Raw genomic sequence first — 24,649 nt, forward strand, 5'->3', positions numbered from 1 at the left:
ATCTCTACTAAAAATACAGAAATTAGCCAGACATGGTGGTATGCGCCTGTAGTCCCAGCTACTCAGGAGGCTGAGGCAGGAGAATCGCTTGAACCTGGGAGGCAGAGGTTGCAGTGAGCCAAGATCGCGCCATTCCACTCCAGCCTGGCCGACGGAGCAAGACCCTGTCTGGAAAAATAAAAAGAGGAGTATTATTTTCAGTTTGGGTGGCTGCAGGGAAGTGAGGTTTCCCCTCGCAAGCATGCTCCGAGTGTCAGGGAGGAAACTGGCACTAGATTCTGAGGGAGAGAGCAGCTCTTCCTTAGGGGAAATACCCTTTTCCTTGGGCAAGAGGTTAAGGTGGCACTGAGCCTTCGGCGTGTGGGTAGAAGCTGGTGCTAAGCTTCGGAGGTGGAAAGCTTAGAGAGGTCACAGTAAAGGTGAGGAGTTGGGGATTCCCAGAAGACGATCAGGGAGAGAAGGTGTGGAAGACAAGGAACAGCGAGGAGAGAGCCAGAAGATTGTGTAAAGGGAGAAGATTCATTGGAACACATTCTCCATCCCTAGAAAGGTTTGTTGTGATAAAAATCTTTCAACAAGCTGAGTTTCTTCTGTGTGCGATAGGGGTGAGAAGGAAGATTTACTCCAAAATAGAGATAACAAATGAGGATGTTTTCCAGGGCAAAGGAAGACAAGCCTGAGAAACAAAGAAGACAGCCTAGGAGTTCCCAAAATGTGGGGGATACTTATAGAAATCTGAGTCAGCCCAAGACTGTTATCAAAAGACACAGTGTAGGCCGTGTGCAATGGTTCACACCTGTAATCCCAGCACATTGGGACTCCGAGGTAGGAGAATTCCTTGGCTCCAGGAGTTTCAAGACCAGCCCAGGCTACATAAGGAGACCCTGTCTCTACAAAAAATAAAATTAGACAGGCGTGGTGGTGCATGCCTGTGGTCCCAGCTACTCAGGAGGCTGAGGTGGGAGGATCACTTGAGCCCAGGAGGTTGAGGCTGCAGTGAGCTATGATTACACTACTGCACACCAACCTGGGTGCCACAGTGAAATGCTGTCTCAAAAAAAAAAAAAAAAAAAGTGAGCCTGTGGAACCACAGTGCTTGGTTTTGAATCCTAATGTGAACTTGGGCAAGTTACTTAAAAACTCTTGAGCTTTATTTATTTATTTATTTATTTATTTATTTATTTATTTGAGACGGAGTCTCACTGTGTCGCCCAGGCTGGAATGCAGTGGCATGATCTGGGATCACTGCAGCCTCCGCTTCCCGAGTTCACGCCATTCTCCTGCAAGTTACTTAAAAACTCTTGAGCTTTATTTATTTATTTATTTATTTATTTATTTATTTATTTATTTGAGACGGAGTCTCACTGTGTCGCCCAGGCTGGAATGCAGTGGCATGATCTGGGATCACTGCAGCCTCCGCTTCCCGAGTTCACGCCATTCTCCTGCCTTGGCCTCCCAAGTAGCTGGGACTACAGGTGCCTGCCATCATGCCTGGTTAATTTTTTTTGTATTTTTAGTAGAGACGGGGTTTCACCATGTTACCCAGGATGGTCTCGATCTCCTGACCTCGTGATCCCTCCCAAAGTGCTGGGATTACAGGCGTGAGCCACCACGCCTGGCTAACTCTTGAGCTTTAATTTCTTCGTTTGTAAAATAGAAGTAATGGCTTTATTATAGAGTGTTACGAGAATTGAGCCTGGCCCATAGAACATGCTGAATACATGTGAGATACAGTTATTATAAAAAGTATGCTTGCGGCCAGGCGTGGTGGCTCATGCGTGTAATCCCAGCACTTTGAAAGGCCGAGGTGGGTGGATCACTTGAAGTCAGGAGTTCCAGACCAGCCTGGCCAACATGGTGAAACTCCTTCTTACTAAAAATACAAAAATTAGCCGGGCATGCTGTCGCACACCTATAATCCCAGCTACTCAGGAGGCTGACTCAGAAGAATTGCTTGAACCTGGGAGGCAGAGGTTGCAGTGAGCCAAGATAGTGCCACTGCACTCCAGCCTGGGCGACGAAAGAGTGAGACTCTATCTGAAAAAGTAAAAAGTATGCTGGGGCCTCCTTCTTTTTTTTTTTTTTTTTTTTTTTTTTTGTGAGACGGAGTCTCGCTCTGTCACCCAGGCTGGAGTGCAGTAGCCTAATTTCAGCTCACTGCAAGCTCCGCCTCCCGGGTTCACGCCATTCTCCTGCCTCAGCCTCCCGAGTAGCTGGGACTACAGGCGCCCGCCACCTCACCCAGCTAGTTTTTTGTATCTTTTTTTAGTAGAGACGGGGTTTCACCGTGTTAGCCAGGATGGTCTCGATCTCCTGACCTCGTGATCCGCCTGTCTCGGCCTCCCAAAGTGCTGGGATTACAGGGCCTCTCCTTCTTAAATTCATTAATTTCACAAATATCAAGTCCATGTTTAATTATTTAATCTACGCATCAGTCTATACCCTGGGAAAACCACATTAAAAAAATACTGCCTACGGAGCTCATATTCTAGTGGGGGAGTCAGCTAGTACATGAGTAGAAAAGAAGTGCTAGGAAGAAAATACAACAGGATAAGAGTGTAGGGAAAGCTGAATTGGTCTAGGAAATGTGACCTGACATTTGAGCACAAATATCGTTTTTTTTTTGAGATGGAGTCTCACTCTGTCACCAGGCTGGAGTGCAGTGGCACGATCTTGGCTTACTTCAGCCTCCACCTCCCAGGTTCAAGCGATTCTCCTGCCTCAGCCTCCCGAGTAGCTGGGACTGTAGGTGTGTGCCACTACACCGGGCTAATTTTTTTTTTTTTTTTGTAATTTAGTAGAGATGGGGTTTCACCATGTTGGCCAGGATGGTCTTGATCTCCTGACCTCGTGATGTGCCCGCCTCGGCTTCCCAAAATACTGGGATTACAGGCATGAGCCACTATGCCTAGCCCAAAATACCTTTATGTGATGAAATACCTTTAGTATTTTAGCAATCCTGTATCATGTTATAGATTAGCCAATACCTGATTTATAACTTTGCAAACTTTAGACTCACTAAACGAAGTTTATTCCAAATGCCAATATCAGAAATAAATCCAACCAAAATCCTCCTTACCCTTTTTATCTTTCCTTGTTTGGTAATAAATAATGGGAGAGGCTGGGCGCGGTGGCTCACACCTGTAATCCCAGCACTTTGGGAGGCCAAGGCAGGTGGATTATTTCAGGTCAGGAGTTGGAGACCAGCCTGGCCAACCCGGTGAAACCCTGTCTCTACTAAAAATACAAAAATTAGCCAGGCACAGTGGTGGGTGCCTATAATCCCAGCTACTCAGGAGGCTGAGGCAGGAGAATCGCTTGAACCTGGGAGGCAGAGGTTGCAGTGAGCCAAGATTGTGCCATGGCACTCCGACCTGGGTAACAAGAGCAAAACTCCATCTCAAAAAAAATAATAAATTAATACATTAATAAATAATGAGAGATTCATATATTGGAACACAGCATTAAAATTGTCACAGAACGTCAGGTGCAGTGGCTCACGCCTGTAATCCCAGCACTTTGGGAGGCCGAGGCGGGTGAATCACAAGGTCAGGAGATCAAGATAATCCTGGCTTACATGGTGAAACCCCGTCTCTACTAAAAATACAAAAAAAAAAAAAATTAATCGGGCGTGGTGGCGGGCACCTGTAGTCCCAGCTACTAGGGAGGCTGAGGCAGGAGAATGGCGTGAACCCAGGAGGCAGAGCTTGCAGTGAGCCGAGATTGTGCCACTGTACTCCAGCCTCGGTGACAGAACAAGACTCCATCTGGAAAAAAAAAAAAAAAGGATTGTCACAGAAGTATAATTTAGACAATACAAGGATGATCTTGATATATTCAGTGATATGTGTGAACCATTTTTACATTAAAAATGCATAATATATGCATGTTCTTTAAAGTCTGGGAAGATTCACTTCTAAAGATGGCCTTGATGTAGAACAACTAGAACTTTTACACACTGCTGGTTGGAATGCAAAATGGGTAGCCACTTTGGTAAAGAATATGGCAATATCTTAGGAAGTTTAACATATACTTGCCATTGGACCCATGAATCCAACGCATACAAAATTAAAGGGAAAGAAAAATGTATGGTCAGGCCGGGGGCGGTGGCTCATGCTTGTTGTGATCCCAGCACATTGGGAGGCTGGGGCGGATGGGTCACTTGAGGCCAGGAGTTCAAGAACAACCCAGGCAACATGGCGTGACTCTGGCTCTTCAAAACATACAAAAAGTGGCGCATGCCTGTAGTCCCCGCTACTTAGGAGACTGAAGTACGAGGATTGCTTAAGCCCAGGAAGGTGAGGCTGCCGTGAGCCATGATCACATCACTGCACTCCAGTCTGGGCAACAGAGGGAAAAAAATGTTCAAAGACTGCACACAAATGTTTATATTGATAGTTATTCATATTAATCAAAACCTGGAAACAACCCAAACATTCATCAACTGGTTACGAAGGAAGATTGCTCAGCAATAGAAAATAAGTATTTATACATGCAGCAAAGATGAATATCAAAAACACATACCAAGTGAAAGAACTGAAACACAAAAGACTACATACTTTGCATATGTAAATATTTACATGCAATTTTTATTATTTATTTATTTATTTATTTTTTTTTTGAGACGGAGTCTCGCTCTGTTGCCCAGGCTGGAGTGCAGTGGCGCGATCTCGGCTCACTGCAAGTTCTGCTTCCCGGGTTCATGCCATTCTCCTGCCTCAGCCTCCTGAGTAGCTGGGACTACAGGCACGCCTGGCTAATTTTTGTATTTTTAATACAGACGAGGTTTCACCATATTGCCCAGGCTGGTCTCGATCTCCTCACCTTGTGATCCGCCTGCCTTGGCCTCCCAAAGTGCTGGGATTATAAGCTTGAGTCACTGTGCCCGGCCTACAAAGCTTTTTTTTTGAGATCGAGTCCTGCTCTGTGGCCCAGGCTAGAGTGCAGTTGCACGATCTCAATGCAACCTCCGCCCTCCAGGTTCCAGTTTCTCCTGCCTCGGCCTCCCACATAGCTGGGACTACAGGCGAGCACCACCATGTCTGGCTAATTTTTGTATTTTTAGTAGAGACAGGGTTTTGCCATGTTGGCCAGGAGGGTCTGGAACTCCTAACCTCAAGTGATCTGTCCACCTTGGCCTGCAAAAGTGCTGGGATTACAGGTATGAGCCACTGCGCCCAGCCTGTGTTTACTATTATTAAAATTAAGTATTAAGTAGTAATTAAAAAAACTCAGACTTTCTAGCGATTTTTGATCCTAAGCCTTCTATCACCATCAGGCCTTCATTTGTGTACTTAAAATCAATATATGTACCAGTGTTGCACTGGTTTAAAGATTCTAATGGTTAGGCCGGGCGCAGTGGCTCAAGCCTGTAATCCCAGCACTTTGGGAGGCCGAGACGGGCGGATCACGAGGTCAGGAGATCGAGACCATCCTGGCTGACACGGTGAAACCCTGTCTCTACTAAAAAATACAAAAAACTAGCCAGGCGAGGTGGCGGGCGCCTGTAGTCCCAGCTACTCGGGAGGCTGAGGCAGGAGAATGGCGTGAACCCGGGAGGCGGAGCTTGCAGTGAGCTGAGATCCGGCCACTGCACTCCAGCCTGGGTGGCAGAGCGAGACTCCGTCTCAAAAAAAAAAAAAAAAAAAAAAGATTCTAATGGTGAAAGTTACCTAATTACTGTATCTAGAAACCAATCTTGGAAATGTGAGATGATGCTCTTTTTTCTTTTTTAATTTACTTAAATATTTTTTCTTTAAATTATTTATTTATTTTTTCAAGATGGAGTTGCTCTGTTGCCTAGGTTGGAGTACAGTGGTGCGATCTCGGCTCACTGCAGTCTCCGCCTCCCGGGTTCAAGTGATTCTTGTGCTTCAGCCTCCTGAGTAGTTAGCATTACTGGTGCGGGCCACCACGCACAGCTACTTTTTTTTTTTTTTTTTTTTTTTTTGAGACAGAGTCTCGCTCTGTCACCCAGGCTGGAGTGCTGTGGCCGGATCTCAGCTCACTGCAAGCTCCGCCTCCCGGGTTCACGCCATTCTCCTGCCTCAGCCTCCGGAGTAGCTGGGACTACAGGCGCCCGCCACCTCGCCCGGCTAGTTTTTTGTATTTTTTAGTAGAGATGGGTTTTCACCGTGTTAGCCAGGATGGTCTCGATCTCCTGGCCTCGTGATCCGCCCGTCTCCGCCTCCCAAAGTGCTGGGATTACAGGCTTGAGCCACCGCACCCGGCCACAGCTACTTTTTTGTATTTTAGTTTCACTATGTTCATCAGGCTGGTCTTGAACTCCTGACCTCAGGTGATCCGCCGGTCTCGGCCTCCCAATGTGTTGTTGGGATTACAGGTGTGAGCCACCGTGCCTGTCATTAAATTTTTTTCTCTTGTTTAATTAACTTCAATTCTGCCACTTCCTAGATGCGCTTTTAGAATAGCTGAAATTATTGTGTGCTTAGTTTCACTCTGTCCTTGTTTTGTTGTATAGTATTTTTTATTTTATTTTATTTTTTGAGATGGAGTCTTGCTCTGTCACCCAGGCTGGAGTGCAGTGGTGTGATCTCAGCTCACTGCAACCTCTGCTTGAACCAGATTCAAGCAATTCTCCTGTCTTAGCCTCACGAGTCGCTGGGATTACAGGCACGCATCACCACACCCGGCTAATTTTGTATTTTTAGTAGAGACGGAGTTTTACCATGTTGGTCAGGCTGATCTCGAACTCAGTTGGTCTGCCTGCCTCTGCCTCCCAAAGTGCTGAGATTATAGGTGTGAGCCACCACACCCGGCCTGTTGTATAGTATTTAAATGAAAGGGACATAGAAGAAAATAGTTGTTGAGGTTTTAAGATAATCATTCCTACTTTCTCTGTTACTCTATTTAAAATGATGACGAGAAAAATTAATTATCTTTGCTAAGTTTGGCATAGGAGCTGTCGTTCTTTTTTTTTTTCTTTTTTGAGACAGGGTCTCACCATGTTGCCTAGGCTGGAGCGCAGTGGTGTAATCTCGGCTCACTGCAATCTCTGCCTCTCAGGTTCAAGCAATTTTCTGGACTCAGCCTCCCAAGTAGGTGGGATTACAGGGGTGTGCCACCACACCCTGCTAATTTTTGTATTTGTAGTAGAGATGGGGTTTCACCATGTTGGCCAGGATGGTCTTGATCTCTTGACCTCATGATCCGCTTGCCTTGGCCTCCCAAAGTGCTGGAATTTCAGGCGTGAGCCTCCGCAACTGGCCTCCCATGTTCTTTATATGGACGAGAAACCTGTTTTTCAGTTAACTGATGCAAGGGGGCTGGACTTCTCTCCTTTCAAATAAAACCTTGAAGGTCCTGATGTATATTGAAAAGGGCAGCTGGGTGCAGTAGCTCACACCTGTAATCTCAGCACTTTGATGTGGGGAAAAGAAAGAGAGATCAGACTGTTACTGTGTCTATGTAGAAAAAGGAAGACATAAGAAATTCCATTTTGATCTGTACTAAGAAAAGTTCTTCTGCCTTGAGATGCTGCTAATCTGTAATCTTAACAACCTGTGCTCACAGAAACATATGCTGTACTGACTCAAGGTTTAATGGATTTAGGGTTGTGTAAGATACGCTTTGTTAAAAATCTGTTTGCAGGCAGTATGCCTGGTAAAAGTCACCACCATTCTCCATTCTCCATTACGCAGGGACACAATGCACTGCGCAAGGCCACAGGGACCTCTGCCCAAGAAAGCCTGGGTATTGTCCAAGGTTTCCCCCTACTGAGACAGCCTGAGATATGGCCTCGTGGGAAGGGAAAGACCTGACTGTCCCCCAGCCCGACACCCGTAAAGGGTCTGTGCTGAGGAGGATTAGTGAAGAGGAAGGCCTCGGCCAGGCACGGTGGTTCATGCCTGTAATCCCAGCACTTTGGGAGGCTGAGGTGGGTGGATCATGAGGTCAGGAAATCGAGACCATCCTGGCTAACACAGTGAAACTCTGTCTCCACTAAAAATACAAAAAAAATTAGCCGGGCGTGGTGGCGGGCACCTGTAGTCCCAGCTGCTGGGGAGGCTGAGGCAGGAGAATGGCATGAACCCGGGAGGCGGAGCTTGCAGTAAGCCGAGATCACGCCACTGCACTCCAGCCTGGGAGACAGAGCGAGACTCTGTCTCAAAAAAAAAAAAAAAGAGGAAGGCCTTTTTGCAGTTGAGATAAGAGGAAAGCATCTGTCTCCTGCTCGTCCCTGGGAACGGAATGTCTCAGTGTAAAACCCGACCATACATTCTATTTACTATTTACATAGTAAATATTTACATACATTCTATTTACTGAGATAGGAGAAAACTGCCTCATGGTTGGAGGTGAGACATGCGGGCGACAATACTGCTCTTTACTGCACTGACATGTTTGTGTAAAGTCAAACGTAAATCTGGCCTACATGCACATCCAGGCACAGCACTTTTCCTTAAACTTATTTATGACACAGACTCCTTTGCTCACATTTTCCTGCTGATCCTCTCCCTACCATTACTCTATAGTCCTGCCACATCCCCCTTGCCGAGATAGTAGAGATAGTGATCAATAAATACTGAGGGAATTCAGAGACCAGCGCCGGTGGAGGTCCTCACTTGCTGAGCGCCGGTCTCCTGGGCCCACTTTTCTTCCTCTATACTCTGTCTCTGTGTCTTATTTCACTTTCTCAGTCTCTCGTCTCCACCTTGCGAGAAATATCCAGAGGTGTGGAGGGGCAGGCCCCTTTCACTTCGGGAGGCCAAGGCAGGTGGATCACTTGAGGTCAGGAGTTCGAGACCAGCCTGGCCAACATGGTGAAACCCCATCTCTGCTAAAAATGCAAAAATTAGCCAGGAATGGTGGTACACGCCTGTGATCCCAGCTACTCTGGAGGCTGAGGCAGAAGAATTGCTTGAACCTGGAAGGCGGAGGTTGCAGGGAGCCTAGATTATACCACTGCACACTAGCCTGGGCAACAGAGCAAGACTCCATCTCAAAGAAAAGAAAAAAAAAAAAAAGGTAAAAAGAAAAGAGCATGGAAGTGATTAGAGAAATGGAGGAACATTTATATTTGGGGTTCCTTGTCCCCCCAGGGTAACATGCAGAACGAATGCTTAAACAGACAAGAAAGTCCCTCTACTATAGGAGGAAGTGAGAGATACTCATGGAAAGCCTTCACATACTCACAAAAACAGCAGCTGTTGGATTCAAGTGAGCAGTGTTGACTTGCCCCCTTGACATAAAGAAGGAACCTCCAGAGGACTTGGGGCTTGGGATAAGGGCTCGAAAATGGCAAAGCGGTGCTAACTCGAAAAAAAAGCCAGTAGGTAGGGTCATTAAAGGGCCACAGAATAAAGCCCTATGTAGGTAGACAAATTGCTTCAAAAGCCGCCAAAAAACTTGGGCTTGGAGTGTAACAGGGATGAAAAGTGTATGGTAAGTCACAAGGAGCTGGCAGAGCCTGGCTTCCAACTAGTGCTTGTCCTGGCAATGAACCAACAGACAGGGGAAGGTTAGGAGCTGGAGGGTCAAAACAACTACAAATCTCAAGGGTCATCCACAAGGGAGACCGGCTCTTTGCCTGCTACACAAATGCAACAAAGGCCGTGGGAGCACAAATAACAAACAGGGATTGTGTGTTTAAGGCAGAGAAGGAAGTCATGCGTCATGCAAAGTGAAAGCAGAGAAAAGGCAGACTTGCTTGCAAGGCGGACAGTCTGATGCGTGCACCAGGTCATTTCAGAATACACACAGAGAAAACGAGAATAGACAGTGTAGGATTTGGGGAAAGAGCTGATTTTCGTTGAAGAAGCAAATGTAGCCTCACACATGATGTGGTGGCCTTTACCCTACCACTCCCACAATCCTCCTGTCTCAAGGGCCATTAGTGTCTCAGGTCTACTCAGTGTGGAATACAAGGTCCTTCCCACCCCCACAAGCCATCCATGACGGTGAGCTGAGAGATTAGCCAGGAGGACCAGAGCCACTGTGGCTGAGAGGAATCATTCTAGAGGATGGTTAGTAAACAGGAGAGCAAAAGGGGAGAAGGAAACTGCATATCGGGGTTAAACGCCTCCAGTGGAAGAAGGCAAGGTGTAGAGGCGTCTATTAGTCTGTTCTCAAGCTGCTAATAAAGACATACCCAAGGGTGGGTATTTTATAAAGGAAAGAGGTTTAATGGACTCACAGTTCCGCATGGCTGGGAGGCCTCACAATCACGGCGGAAGGCAAAGGAGAAGCAAAGGCACATCCTATGTGGCAGCAGGCAAGAGAGTATGTTCAGGGGAACTCCGCTTTATTAAACCATCAGATCTTGTGAGACTTATTTACTATCACAAGAACAGCACGGAAAAAAAAAACCAAAACACTCCCATGATTCAATGACCTCCCACAAGATCCCTCCCACCATATGTGAGGATTATTATAATTCAAGGTGAAATTTGTGCGGGGACACAGAACCAAACCATATCAAGGTTTCTTACCACTAGGGAATGTATCTTAGTCGCGACACCAAAGCAGGTTACCAGCAGCAAATTTGTACAGATCTGCAGCAAACTCAATCCTTGCCTCCTCAGAGGAAAGCATTTGGCAGGGGCAGAAGTAGTTAAGGCAGAGCAAGAGACTGAGGCAAGCTTAAGAGCGGGAATGAAAGTTTATTAAAAAGCATTACAGCAGGAGCAAAAGGAAGCAAAGTACATTTGGAAGAGGGAGAAGTGGGCGACTTGGGAGATTCAAGTGCCCTGTTCAGCCCTTGACTTGGGGATTTATACACTGGCATGGTTCCAGGGTTTTCTTTTCTTACTTGATCTTTCCCCGCCCCTTGACTGCTGCATGCGCAGGGTCGTTCAGCACTTGGGAGGCTGACCGCATGCACAGTGCATTTACTGAGGTTGTGCACATGTGCTGTAGGTGCAGTTTTCCTTTACCAGTCGAACAACTGCAGAGGAAGATCAGACATGGGCCATTTTGCCTCTTAATGAGCCAGTCTGGTCTTAAACTCCTGACCTCAGGTGATCTGCCCGTCTTGGCCTCCCAAAGTGCTGAGATTACAGGCCTAAGCCACCGTGCCCAATTTTTATGTTTTTAGTAGAGACATGTTTCGTCATTCTGGCTAGGCTGGTTTTGAACTCCTGGCGTCAAGTGATCCACCTACCTCAGCCTCCCAGACTGCTGAGATTATAGGCGTAAGCCACTGCACCCAGCAGAACCTATCACATTTGTGATGCTTTTGATCACAGTTCTGTCACTAGATTGCTAGCAATTAGACATATACAATGAGTAACCTAATACAGTGATTTGAAGTACTTCAGGCAGTAACTACTAGACACCAAATCACAGCATTTTAATCTGTGACATGTTAGAGAGAATGTCAGGACTTTCTGCAGTATAAATGTTCTATTAGCGAATTCTTTTTTTTTTTTTTTTTTTTGAGACGGAGTCTCGCTCTGTCACCCAGGCTGGAGTGCAGTGGCCGGATCTCAGCTCACTGCAAGCTCCGCCTCCCGGGTTCACGCCATTCTCCTGCCTCAGCCTCCCGAGTAGCTGGGACTACAGGCGCCTGCCACCTCGCCCGGCTAAGTTTTTGTATTTTTAGTAGAGACGGGGTTTCACTGTGTTACCCAGGATGGTCTCGATCTCCTGACCTCGTGATCCGCCCGTCTCGGCCTCCCAAAGTGCTGGGATTACAGGCTTGAGCCACCTCGCCCGGCCTATTAACGAATTCTTGTCCTGCTAAATTATAGGGCTTTGGCTCCTGGGTCTGTAAAAGACACCAGTTCCTACTAAATCTTAAGAAACATTGACACCAGTCGATGCCTTGTCTTCAGACCCCAAGAAGATGACAATCAAAATGAAGTGCTTTCATGAGATATGGGGCCAGAAACTGAAACCATTCAATCCCTCCAGGTTCAGGGACTATTACTGAAGAGGTGGGTTTGTGATATTATAGTTAGAGCCAATTTTGAGGGATAAAATTATCTCAGAGTTTTTCTCTAAATTAAACATTAGCATCCAAAGCATGCTGACACAAGGCAGGTGTCTGGGTTCCTGTATCAGAATAATGGGGTTTTCTTAGGGCATTGATTTGATTTGTAATAAAAAAAAAATATAGGCGAGTTGTAATGTAATCTGAGCACTTTGGGAGACCTACGCAAAAAGATTAGAAGAGGCCAGGAGTTTGAGACCAGCCTGGGCAACATAGTGATGTTAGAGTAGGTAGTTAGACAGACATGAGCAGGGCAGGAAAAGGCCCCAAGTAATGTCAGGCAACCATCAGGTAACTGTGAGTTGGTTGTTAAAATGCTCCTCTGGGCTGGGCGTGGTGGTTCACACCTGTAATCCCAGCACTTTGGGAGCTCAGAGGGGTGGATCACCTGAGGTCAGGAGTTCAAGACCAGCCTGGTGAAAATGGTGAAACCCTGTCTCTACTAAAAATAAAAAAATTAGCAGGGCGTGATGGCACACACCAGTAATCCCAGCTACTTGGGAGGCTGAGACAGGAGAATCGATAGAACCCAGGAGGCAGAGGTGGCAGTGAGCCGCGATCATGCCACTGCACTCAAGCCTGGCCAACAGGGCGAGACTCCATCTAAAAAAAAAGTGTCCGTCTAAAATAATAATTGGTAACAGTCAGTGCCAGAGGAAGAGACAGTCTCCCGATAGATAGAAACACCTGGCACTGGTGATCAGCAGCTTCCTGATAAGCTCTCAGGAGTTGGGTGAGTAGGCTCAAGCATGCGCATTAATCCTGTTGCCCACTCCAGCCTGGGCAACAGGAGCAAAACAGTGTCTCAAAAAAAAAAAATTAGCCGGTCGTAGTGGCGCATGCCTGTAACAGCAACCACCCAGGAGGCTGAGTCCTGAAAATTGCTTGAACCTGAGAGGTGGAGATTGCACCACTGCGCTCCAGACTAGGCAACATGGTGAGACCCTGTCTCAAAAAAAAAAAAAGAGTGACAGCTCCTATGCCAAACTTAGCAAAGTAAGACAATTAATTTTTCTCGTCATCATTTTAAATAGAGTAACAGAGAAAGTAGGAATTATTATCTTAAAACCACAACAACTATTTTCTTCTATGTCCCTTTCATTTAAAAACTATATAACGGCCGGGCACGGTGGCTCAAGCCTGTAATCCCAGCACTTTGGGAGGCCGAGACGGGCGGATCACGAGGTCAGGAGTTCGAGACCATCCTGGCTAACACGGTGAAACCCCGTCTCTACTAAAAAATACAAAAAACTAGCCGGGTGAGGTGGCGGGCGCCTGTAGTCCCAGCTACTCGGGAGGCTGAGGCAGGAGAATGGCGTAAAAACCCGGGAGGCAGAGCTTGCAGTGAGCTGAGATCCGGCCACTGCACTCCAGCCTGGGCGACACAGCGAGACTCCGTCTCAAAAAAAAAAAAAAAAAAAAAAAAAAAAACAAACTATATAACAGGCCGGGTGTGGTGGCTCACACCTGTTATCTCAGCACTTTGGGAGGCAGAGGCAGGCAGACCAACTGAGGTCAGGAGTTCGAGATCAGCCGGACCAACATGGTTAACTCCGTCTCTACTAAAAATACAAAATTAGCCGGGAGTGGTGATGCGTGCCTGTAATCCCAGCGACTCGTGAGGCTAAGACAGGAGAATTGCTTGAATCTGGTTCAAGCAGAGGTTGCAGTGAGCTGAGATCACACCACTGCACTCCAGCCTGGGTGACAGAGCAAGACTCCATCTCAAAAAATAAAATAAATAAAAAATACTATACAACAAAACAAGGACAGAGTGAAACTAAGCACACAATAATTTCAGCTATTCTAAAAGCGCATCTAGGAAGTGGCAGAATTGAAGTTAATTAAACAAGAGAAAAAAAAAAAAAAACAAGAGAAAAAAATTTAATGACAGGCACGGTGGCTCACACCTGTAATCCCAACAAAACATTGGGAGGCCGAGACCGGCGGATCACCTGAGGTCAGGAGTTCAAGACCAGCCTGATGAACATAGTGAAACTAAAATACAAAAAAGTAGCTGTGCGTGGTGGCCCACACCGGTAATCCTAACTACTCAGGAGGCTGAAGCACGAGAATCACTTGAACCCGGGAGGCGGAGACTGCAGTGAGCAGTGCACCACTGTACTCCAAGCTAGGCAACAGAGCAAGACTCCATCTCAAAAAAAAAAAAAAAAAAAAAGGTAGGTGAAATGCTGTTTGCCTGTAGTCCCAGCTACTCGAGAGCTGAGGTGGCAGGATTGCTTGAGCCCAGAAGGCTGCAAGGAGCCCTAATCATGCCACTGTACTCCAGCCTGGGTGACACATTGTGAGCCTGTCTCAAAAACTAATAAAAATAAAATTAAATTAATTTTGAAGTTAAGCTGCTCCATTACAAGAGGTCACCTGTTTTTGTTTATTACAATTATTTTTTTACACGAAGGAAATTATGCAAATCTTAAGTCATAAAACATGATGAATTTTTCCAGCTTTATTACATACAATAAAATACATACAATAAAATTCACCCATCTTAAATGTAGAGTTTGATGAATTTTATTGATGCATATAGCTGTATAACTCCCACCACAAACAAAATATAGAATATTTCCATCACTCTAAAAAGTTTTCTCATGCCTTTTGATCTCCTACCCTGCCCTACCCACATCCTTCCTACCATAGGACCCGGCAACTGTTGCTCTATTTTACAGCACTACGATTTTGCCTTTTTGAAAATTTCATGTAAGTATTTATACATATGCAAAGTATATAGTCTTTTGTATTTTAGTTCTTTTACTTGGTATGTGTTTTTGAGATTCATCTTTGCTGCATGTATAAATACTTATTTTCTATTGCTGAGCAATCTTCCTTCGTAACCAGTTGATGAATGTTTGGGTTGTTTCCAGGTTTTGATTAATATGAATAACTATCAATATAAACATTTGTGTGCAGTCTTTGAACATTTTTTTCCCTCTGTTGCCCAGACTGGAGTGCAGTGATGTGATCATGGCTCACAGCAGCCTCACCTTCCTGGGCTCAAGCAATCCTCATACTCCAACCTCCCAAGTAGCTGGGACTACAGGCGTGCGCCACTTTTTGTATGTTTTGTAGAGTCACGCCATGTTGTCCAGGTTGGTCTTGAACTCCTGGTCTCAAGTGTCCCATCCGCCCCAGCCTCCCAATGTGCTGGGATCACAACAAGCATGAGCCACCGCCCCTGGCCTGACCATACATTTTTCTTTCCCTTTAATTTTCTATGTGTTGGGTTCATGGGTCCAATGGCAAGTATATGTTAAACTTCCTAAGATATTGCCATATTCTTTACCAAAGTGGCTACCCATTTTGCATTCCAACCAGCAGTGTGTAAAAGTTCTAGTTGTTCTACATCAAGGCCATCTTTAGAAGTGAATCTTCCCAGACTTTAAAGAACATGCATATATTATGTATTTTTAATGTAAAAATGGTTCACACATATCACTGAATATATCAGGATCATCCTTGTATTGTCTAAATTATACTTCTGTGACAATTTTTTTTTAATTAATTATTTCTTTTGAGATGGAGTTTCACTCCTGTTGCCCAGGCTGGAGTGCAATGGCGCGATCTTGGCTCACCGCAACCTCCGCCTCCCAGGTTCAAGCGATTATCCTGCCTCAGCCTCACGAGTAGCTGGGATTATCGGGATGCGCCACCATGCCCGTCTAATTTTTTTGTATTTTAGTAGGGACGGGGTTTCTCCATGCTGGTCAGGCTGGTCTCGAATTTCTGACCTCAGGTGATCCACCCTCCTCGGCCTCCCAAAGTGCTGGGATTACAGGCGTGAGCCACCGCGCCTGGCGTTCTGTGACAATTTTAATGCTGTGTTCCAATGTATGAATCTCCCATTATTTATGTATTTATTATTATTATTATTATTTTTTGAGATGGAGTTTTGCTCGTCGCCAGGTTGGAGTGCCACGGCACAATCTTGGCTCACTGCAACCTCTGCCTCCCAAGTTCAAACAATTTTCCTGCCTCAGCCTCCTGAGCAGCTGGGATTATAGGCACCCACCACCGTGCCCAGCTAACTTTTGTATTTTTAGTAGAGACGGGGTTTCACCAGGTTGGCCAGACTGGTCTCCAACTCCTGATCTCAGATCTACCTGCCTCGGCCTCCTAAAGTGCTGGGATTACAGGCGTGAGCCACCGCGCCCAGCCTCTCCCATTATTTATTACCAAACAAGGAAAGATAAAAAGGATGAGAAAGATTTTCGTTGGATTTATTCCTGATATTGGCATTTGGAATAAATTTTGTTTAGTGAGTCTAAGGTTTGCAAAGTTAAAAATCAGGTATTGGCTAATGTATAACATCATGATACAGGCTTTTTTTTTTTTTTTTTTTTTTTTTTGACACAGAGTCTCGCTCTGTCCCTCAGGCTGCAGTGCAGTGGCGCAATCTCAGCTCACTGCAAGCTCTGCCTCCCAGGTTCACACCATTCTCCTGCCTCAGCCTTCCGAGTAGCTGGGACTACAGGCGCCCACAACCACACCCAGTTATTTTTTTGTATTTTTAGTTGAGATGGGGTTTCACCGTGTTAGCCAGGATGGTCTCGATCTCCTGAACTCGTGATCTGCCTGCCTCGGCCTCCCAAACTGCTGGGATTACAAGCATGAGCCACCATGACTGACCGATACAGGATTGTTAAAATACTGAAGATATTTCATCACATAAAGGTATCTTTGGCCAGGCATGGTGTCTCACGCCTGTAATCCCAGCATTTTGGGAAGCTGAGGCGGGCAGATCATGAAGTCAGCTTATCGAGACCATCCTGGCCAACATGGTGAAACTCCATCTCTACTAAAATACAAACAAAACAAAACAAAACAAAATATTAGCCCGATGCGGTGGCACGCACCTGTAGTCCCAGCTACTTGGGAGGCTGAGGCAGGAGAATCTCTTGAACCCGGGAGGCGGAGGTTGCAGTGAGCCAAGTTCCCGCCACTGCACTCCAGGCTGGTAACAGAGCAAGACTCGGTCTCGAAGGAAAATAAAAAAGGTATTTGTGTTCAAGTGTCCGGTCACATTTCCCAGACCAATTCAGCTTTCCCTACACTCTTATCCTGTTGTATTTTCTTCCTAGCACTTATCTACTCATGTACTAGCTGACTCCCCCACTAGAGTATGAGCTCCATGTAGGCAGTATTTTTTTAATGTGGTTTTCCCAGGGTATAGACTGATGCATAGATTAAATAATTAAATATGGACTTGATATTTATGAAATTAATGAATTTAAGAAGGAGGCCCAAGCATACTTTTTATTTTTTCAGACAGAGTCTCACTCTGTCGTCGCCCAGGCTGGAGTGCAGTGGCACTATCTTGGCTCACTGCAACCTCTGCCTCCCAGGTTCAAGCAATTCTTCTGAGTCAGCCTCCTGAGTAGCTGGGATTATAGGTGTGCGACAGCATGCCCGGCTAATTTTTGTATTTTTAGTAAGATGGGGTTTCACCATGTTGGCCAGGCTGGTCTGGAACGCCTGACTTCAAGTGATCCACCCACCTCGGCCTTTCAAAGTGCTGGGATTACAGGCATGAGCCACCACGCCTGGCCGCAAGCATACTTTTTATAATAACTGTATCTCACATGTATTCAGCATGTTCTATGGGCCAGGCTCAATTCTCATAACACTCTATAATAAAGCCATTACTTCTATTTTACAAACGAAGAAATTAAAGCTCAAGAGTTAGCCAGGCGTGGTGGCTCACGCCTGTAATCCCAGCACTTTGGGAGGGATCACGAGGTCAGGAGATCGAGACCATCCTGGGTAACATGGTGAAACCCCGTCTCTACTAAAAATACAAAAAAAATTACCCAGGCATGGTGGCAGGCACCTGTAGTCCCAGCTACTTGGGAGGCCAAGGCAGGAGAATGGCATGAACTCGGGAAGCGGAGGCTGCAGTGATCCCAGATCATGCCACTGCATTCCAGCCTGGGCGACACAGTGAGACTCCGTCTCAAATAAATAAATAAATAAATAAATAAAGCTCAAGAGTTTTTAAGTAACTTGCCCAAGTTCACATTAGGATTCAAAACCAAGCACTGTGGTTCCACAGGCCCACTTTTTTTTTTTGAGACAGCATTTCACTCTGGCACTCAGGTTGGTGTGCAGTAGTGTAATCATAGCTCACTGCAGCCTCAACCTCCTGAGCTCAAGTGATCCTCCCACCTCAGCCTCCTGAGTAGCTGGGACCACAGGCATGCACCACCACGCCTGTCTAATTTTATTTTTTGTAGAGACAGGGTCTCCTTATGTAGCCTGGGCTGGTCTTGAAACTCCTGGAGCCAAGGAATTCTCCTACCTCGGAGTCCCAAAGTGCTGGGATTACAGGCGTGAACCATTGCACACGGCCTACACTGTGTCTTTTGATAACAGTCTTGGGCTGACTCAGATTTCTATAAGTATCCCCCACATTTTGGGAATTCCTAGGCTGTCTTCTTTGTTTCTCAAGCTTGTCTTCCTTTGCCCTGGAAAACATCCTCATTTGTTATCTCTATTTTGGAGTAAATCTTCCTTCTCACCCCTATCGCACACAGAAGAAACTCAGCTTGTTGAAAGATTTTTATCACAACAAACGTTTCTAGGGATGGAGAATGTGTTCCAATGAATCTTCTCCCTTTACACAATCCTCTGGCTCTCTCCTCGCTGTTCCTTGTCTTCCACACCTTCTCTCCCTGATCGTCTTCTGGGAATCCCCAACTCCTCACCTTTACTGTGACCTCTCTAAGCTTTCCACCTCCGAAGCTTAGCACCAGCTTCTACCCACACGCCGAAGGCTCAGTGCCACCTTAACCTCTTGCCCAAGGAAAAGGGTATTTCCCCTAAGGAAGAGCTGCTCTCTCCCTCAGAATCTAGTGCCAGTTTCCTCCCTGACACTCGGAGCATGCTTGCGAGGGGAAACCTCACTTCCCTGCAGCCACCCAAACTGAAAATAATACTCCTCTTTTTATTTTTCCAGACAGGGTCTTGCTCCGTCGGCCAGGCTGGAGTGGAATGGCGCGATCTTGGCTCACTGCAACCTCTGCCTCCCAGGTTCAAGCGATTCTCCTGCCTCAGCCTCCTGAGTAGCTGGGACTACAGGCGCATACCACCATGTCTGGCTAATTTCTGTATTTTTAGTAGAGATGGGATTTCACCACGTTGGCCAGGCTGGTCTCGAACTCCTGACCTCGTGATCCTCCCACCTCAGCCTCCCAAAGTGCTAGGATTACAGGTGTGAGCCACTGCGCCCGGCCTACTCCTCTTTAATGTGAATAATAACCAAGGTGTTCTCAGTCTTGTAAAAACTGTGAATAAGATCATCTTAAACATTACTATGTTTATTGGTCTACTCGAAGTCACAATATAGGTAAACACAATATGCATGTTACACAAATACAGCTTCAAATGTCACTCTCCCAGTCCCACCTAGGTTACTAGTTTTAAAGAATTAGAGAAATTACAGGCCTGAGCCACCATGCCCGGCCAATCTTTGTATTTTTAGTAGAGACATGGTTTCGCCATTTTGGCCAGGCTGGCATCAAACTCCTGACCTCAAGTGCTCCGCCTGCCTCAGCATCCCAAAGTGCTGAGATTACAGGTGCGAGCTACCGCACCCAGCCGGCCTTTTCAATATACATCTGGACCTTCAAGGTTTTATTTGAAAGGAGAAGTCCAGCCCCCTTGTGTCAGTTGAAAAACAGGCTTCTTGTCTACATAAAGAACATGGGAGGCCAGGCGCTGTGGCTCACGCCTGTAATCCCAGCACTTTGGGAGGCCGAGACAAGCAGATCACCAGGTCAAGAGATCAAGACCATCCTGGCCAACATGGTGAAACCCCATCTCTACTACAAATACAAAAATTAGGTGGGCATGATGGGGCGCACCTGTAGTCCCAGCTACTTGGGAGGCTGAGGCTGGTGAGTTGTTTGAACCCAGGAGGCAGAGGTTGCAGTGAGCCAAGATCGTGCCACTGCACTCCAGCCTGGCGAAAGAGCGAGACTCCATCTTAAAAAAAAAAGAATATGGGAATTGGGAATATGAGAAAAGAGATAATAATTTTGTTATTAAAATGCTCAGAACAAGAGTCACTATAGGTCATGGAGACAATGATACAGAGTGGCCCCAAACCACAGGTGCAAGGGACCAAAGTACCCAAAGAACAGCGATGAAGGCGAGTCCGCAGCTATAGGCACAAAACACGTTACTCCTAGGTTGAAGGCTGGTCCCAGAAATGGGATGAGACCAGGGTTAGGGGGACCCAGTAAGCACTGGTTCATTCTGGAACCCCTAGGATAAAGGGGGGACACCCTGTTCAATCCAGTCTGCCATAAGTGCAGGAAAAAGATAGTAGGGAAACTAGAAGAGATGCCTTTTCCCTTCTCTCTTCTGTTCTCTCTTCACAGATGGGTAATCACGTCTCCATACCACAAGACGTGCCCTTTGGATACATCTCAAGAACTGGGATAAGTTCAACCCCCAAACCCTAAAATGAAAAACTAATTTTCCTTTGCAAAACCAGAAGAACTCTGGCCAAAAGTACAAATTTTAATTTTTTTTTTTTTTTTGAGATAGAGTCTTGCTCTTTCGCCCAGGTTGGAGTGGCGCCATCTCGGCTCACTGCAAGCTCCGCCTCTCAGGTTCATGCCATTCTCCTGCTTCAGCCTCCCCAGTAGCCGGGACTACGCCCGGCTAATTTTTTGTATTTTTAGTAGAGACAGGGTTTCACTGTGTTAGCCAGGAGGGTCTCGATCTCCTGACCTCGTGATCTGCCCACCTCGGCCTCCCAAAGTGCTGGCATTACAGGCGCGGGCCACCGCGCCTGGCAAAAGTACAAATTTTAATACCGTCCTCCAGCTGGACCTTTCCTGCCACCATCAGGGCAAATAGTCAGAGGTCCTCTATTTACAAACCTTCATGGCCTGAAGGAAAAACCCCACTCCTTATAAAGCTTGTAAGGCAAAGCCCACTGTCCTAGCTATGCTTAGCTGCCTTTTCCAGGGCTCTCCATTGGGACTCCCCTGCTGACTCCCTTCTCCTCCAAAAGCCAAGGGGAAAAATTGCCTCCTCCTCCTCCACAGGTCAAAAAGTGAAAAACAGCCACCCAGCTCCTCCGCTGTTTATCTCACTCCCAGAACTTGGCAATAAGCCCTGCCCTACACAGAGCCCCTTAGTTCTCCCTCCAGGCTCTGCCTGTTAGAGGAAGTAAGTGAGCCAGTTGGACCCATCCAAATCCTCATCTCCTTTTCAGCCTGGACCTCTGGCAAATTAAAAAAAAAAAAAAAAAAAAAAAAAAAAAAAAAAAAAAAAACCTAGGAAAGTTCTCAAATGACCCTGAGAGGCTCATTGAAGGTTCCCAAATATTGGCCCTTACATTTATTTATTTATTTATTTTTTGAGACAGAGTGTCGCTCTGTCACCCAAGCTGGAGTGCAGTGGTATGATCTCGGCTCACTGCAACCTCCACCTCCTGGGTTCAAGCGATTGTCCTCCCTCAGCCTCCCGAGTAGCTGGGACTACAGATGCACGCCACCCATGCCCAGCTAATTTTTCTGTTCTTAGTAGAGACAGGGTTTTGCCATGTTGGTCAGGCTGGTCTCGAACTCCTGACCTCAGGTGACCCACTTGCCTCAGCCTCTCAAAGTGCTGGGATTATAGGCATGAGCCACTGTGCCTGGCCAGCCCTTACATTTAGATTAACTTGAAAGGACATAAATATCCTCCTGGGACAAGCCCTCTTACGAGAAGAAAGAGAAACCAGAATCTGTGAAGCAGTCAGACACTGTGGGGATGAATTACACCTGGCAAACGTCAACTACTCTCGAGGGGCTACAGCTGTTCCCCAACAAGACCCCAACTGGGACTACAATATCCAAGCAAAAATATGGGCTGGGAACCACATGCTGCTGTGTCTAATAGAGGGAATATAATAAAGTAAGGTTAAGTCTATAAACTCTAGTAAGTTAGCCACCATAAAACAGGGGCCAACCAAAAATCCTATAGCCTTTCTCAAAAGACTACAGGAAACCCATATTAAGCATACCAACTTAAACCCAGAATCCCCCAAGGGACAACTAGTCCTAAAGGACCATTTCTTTACCCAAGCCATCCTGGATATCAGGAAAAATTACAAAAGTCAGCCTTAGGACCCAGTGCTCCTATGCCAGAAATCCTCAAATGAGCCTCCTTGATCTTTCATAACCAAAATCAGGACAAGGAGGACAGAGCTAAGGAAAACGAAAATGTAGGGACAAGAGGCAGGCTTAACTACTAGCTGTTGTGCAAGCCCACCAGCCCCCTCCAGGTTGCCTTCAAGACACTCCTCCAGGTAACTGCCATCAGTGGGGAAGACTAGGCCACTAGAGAAGGAATTGCCCAAATGGAAGGATGCCACGCATAGCCTGCCCAATCTGCCATAAGCTCGGCCACGGGAAAGACTGTCCCAGGAGACAAAAGGCCTCCCGGTCAGATCCCCACCCAATAATAGCCTTGAACTGAAGAGGCTCTCTGCTCACCAGCTTCCAAATCAGACATCGTCATTAAAGGAACAAAGCCAAGGGCAACTCTGGAAGTGGCAGGTAGGACTCTATACATTTCCTTCAAAATACAAGAGCTGTCTACTTTATGCTAACCTCCTTCTCCAGGCAGCTTTCCTCCAAATCCTGTTGGGTAATGGGGGCAAGTGGCACCCCTTTCTTTCTTTCTTTTTTTTTTTGAGACAGAGTCTTGCTCTGTTGCCCAGTCTGGAGTACAGTGGCGCAATCTCGGCTCACTGCAAGCTCCACCTCCCAGGTTCACGCCATTCGCCTGCCTCAGCCTCCCGAGTAGCTGGGACTACAGGTGCCCACCACCATGCCCGGCTAATTTTGTTTTTGTATTGTTAGTAGAGACAGGGTTTCACCGTGTTAGCCAGGATGGTCTCAATCTCCTGACCTCGTAATCCGCCCACCTCAGCCTCCCAAAGTGCTGGGATTACAGGCATGAGCCATTGTGCCCGGCCCCCTTTATTTCTTTTTGACATCCCTACTTAAGACCCGAGGAGCCTTCTATATTTGTGGCCAGTTATTTCACCAATGCCTCTACACTAACTGAACTGGAATGTGAACCATAGGCTGTGTATCCCCAGACATCTTCAGAGCCCCTGGCAATCTCTCTTCAGTACCAATCTATGGATCTATGTGCAGTGGCACGATCTCAGCTCATTGCAACCTCTGCCTCCCAGGTTCAAGTGATCCTCCTGCCTCAGCCCCCCTAGTAGCTGGGATTACAGGTATGTGCCCAGCTAAATTTTGTATTTATAGTAGAGACAGAGTTTCACCATGTTGGCCAGGCTGGTCTCAAACTCCTGACCTCAGGTGATCCACCTACCTCAGCCTCCCAAAGTGCTGGGGTTACAGGCGTGAGCCACCGCACCCGGCCCAGGCATTCCATCTTGCCCAGGGTGAAGAGGGCTATCCAATTAATTCCCCTTCTTGCTCAACGTGGCATTATATCCAGTATGGGAACCAGAATTGCTGAAGTCATAGAAGCCTCCTTGACCATATCTCAGCAGACAGCCAACACTGATGCCACAGCTAAAACCTTAATAGCCGTGCAAGAACAAATTGACTCATTAGCAGCCATAGTCCTCCTAAATTGCTGAGGACTATATATGTTAATGGCAGCACAGGGAATCATTTGTTTAGCCTTAGATGAAAAATGTTGCTTTTGGTTGAATCAATTGGAAAAGTATAAGGCAACATCAGACACCTTGTAAATTGAGTCTCCTATTTATGGGAACAAGCCTCTCAGGGTTGGTTAGATTGGGAGGGAACATGGAAATGGTTCTCCTGGTTTGTCCTCTTTTATGCCTACTTGTTAGTCTCCTACTTTTGCTTCTTTTTGGTCCATGTCTTCTAAATCTGATAACCCAATGTTTCCTGTCACCTCTGGCCATCAAGCTCCAGATGACCCCCAGTGAGGGATACCATCCTCTCAATATTCAAGAGTCACCCTTCTACAGAGGACCCTTAGACGACCCATCAATGAGACACAACAGAGGCGAAATCCTGCCCATCTCCCTTGGACCTGGCTAGATAGCACTTTCACCAACCCGCAAAGCCACCCTTGCTGGAATCATATACGCCTCTTGAGATTTTGGTCCATGAAGACATGGACCCAAAAACAGCAAAAGTGGGCCGGGTGTGGTGGTTCACGCCTGTAATCCCAGCACTTTGGGAGGCCGAGGTGGGTGGATCACCTGTGGTGGGAAGTTAGAGACCAGCCTGGCCAACACAGTGAAACCCTGTTTCTACTAAAAATATGAAAATTAGCTGGGCGTGGTGGTGTGTGCCTGTAATCCCAGGTACTCAGGAGGCTGAAGCGGGGGAATTGCTTGAATCTGGGAGGTGGAGGTTGCAGTGAGCGGAGATTGCACCACTGCACTCCAGGCTGGGTGACAGAGAGACTCCATCTTAAAAAAAAAAAAAAAATCAATGATCAGATTCTCCATGATTAAGGAATTGATACAAATAGAAAATTGGGGGAGGGGACTAAAACTGGCCCAATTGTCCCATAGAACTGATGTCAATTGCTTAATGGGACTAATGCTTATAGTTTCTTTTGAATAAAACAAAATGGACTCAGTCTTAAAACTTAAGAAAGTTACATTTATTTTATCTGAGCTCCTTTCTCAGGAAACCAACCATCAGGGCTTCCAGATAGTAT

General features: G+C 46.4%; 2 long non-coding RNA genes across 3 annotated transcripts in view; one reads left to right on the forward strand and one right to left on the reverse strand.

The window, feature by feature from the left end:
* LOC144332136 (uncharacterized) overlaps nt 1-24,649 on the forward strand; it is a 118,687-nt gene that overhangs the window by 1,214 nt on the left and 92,824 nt on the right. The window contains exon 2 of the long non-coding RNA XR_013399910.1: nt 5,494-5,614. This is a non-coding gene — a long non-coding RNA (uncharacterized LOC144332136). The remainder of the gene's footprint in view (nt 1-5,493; nt 5,615-24,649) is intronic.
* On the reverse strand, nt 175-14,132 carry LOC144332126 (uncharacterized). 2 transcript variants are annotated; one of them, XR_013399900.1, is made up of 3 exons: nt 14,004-14,132; nt 3,239-3,288; nt 175-1,015 (listed from the first exon to the last, which is right to left on the reverse strand). It is a non-coding gene; the product is annotated as an uncharacterized LOC144332126 (long non-coding RNA). The 2 variants fall into 2 exon arrangements; XR_013399899.1 differs by lacking the exon at nt 14,004-14,132 and having other exon boundaries at nt 3,239-3,417.

Source organism: Macaca mulatta, chromosome 10 (genome assembly GCF_049350105.2).
Source record: "Macaca mulatta isolate MMU2019108-1 chromosome 10, T2T-MMU8v2.0, whole genome shotgun sequence".
NCBI classification, from domain to species: domain Eukaryota; kingdom Metazoa; phylum Chordata; class Mammalia; order Primates; family Cercopithecidae; genus Macaca; species Macaca mulatta.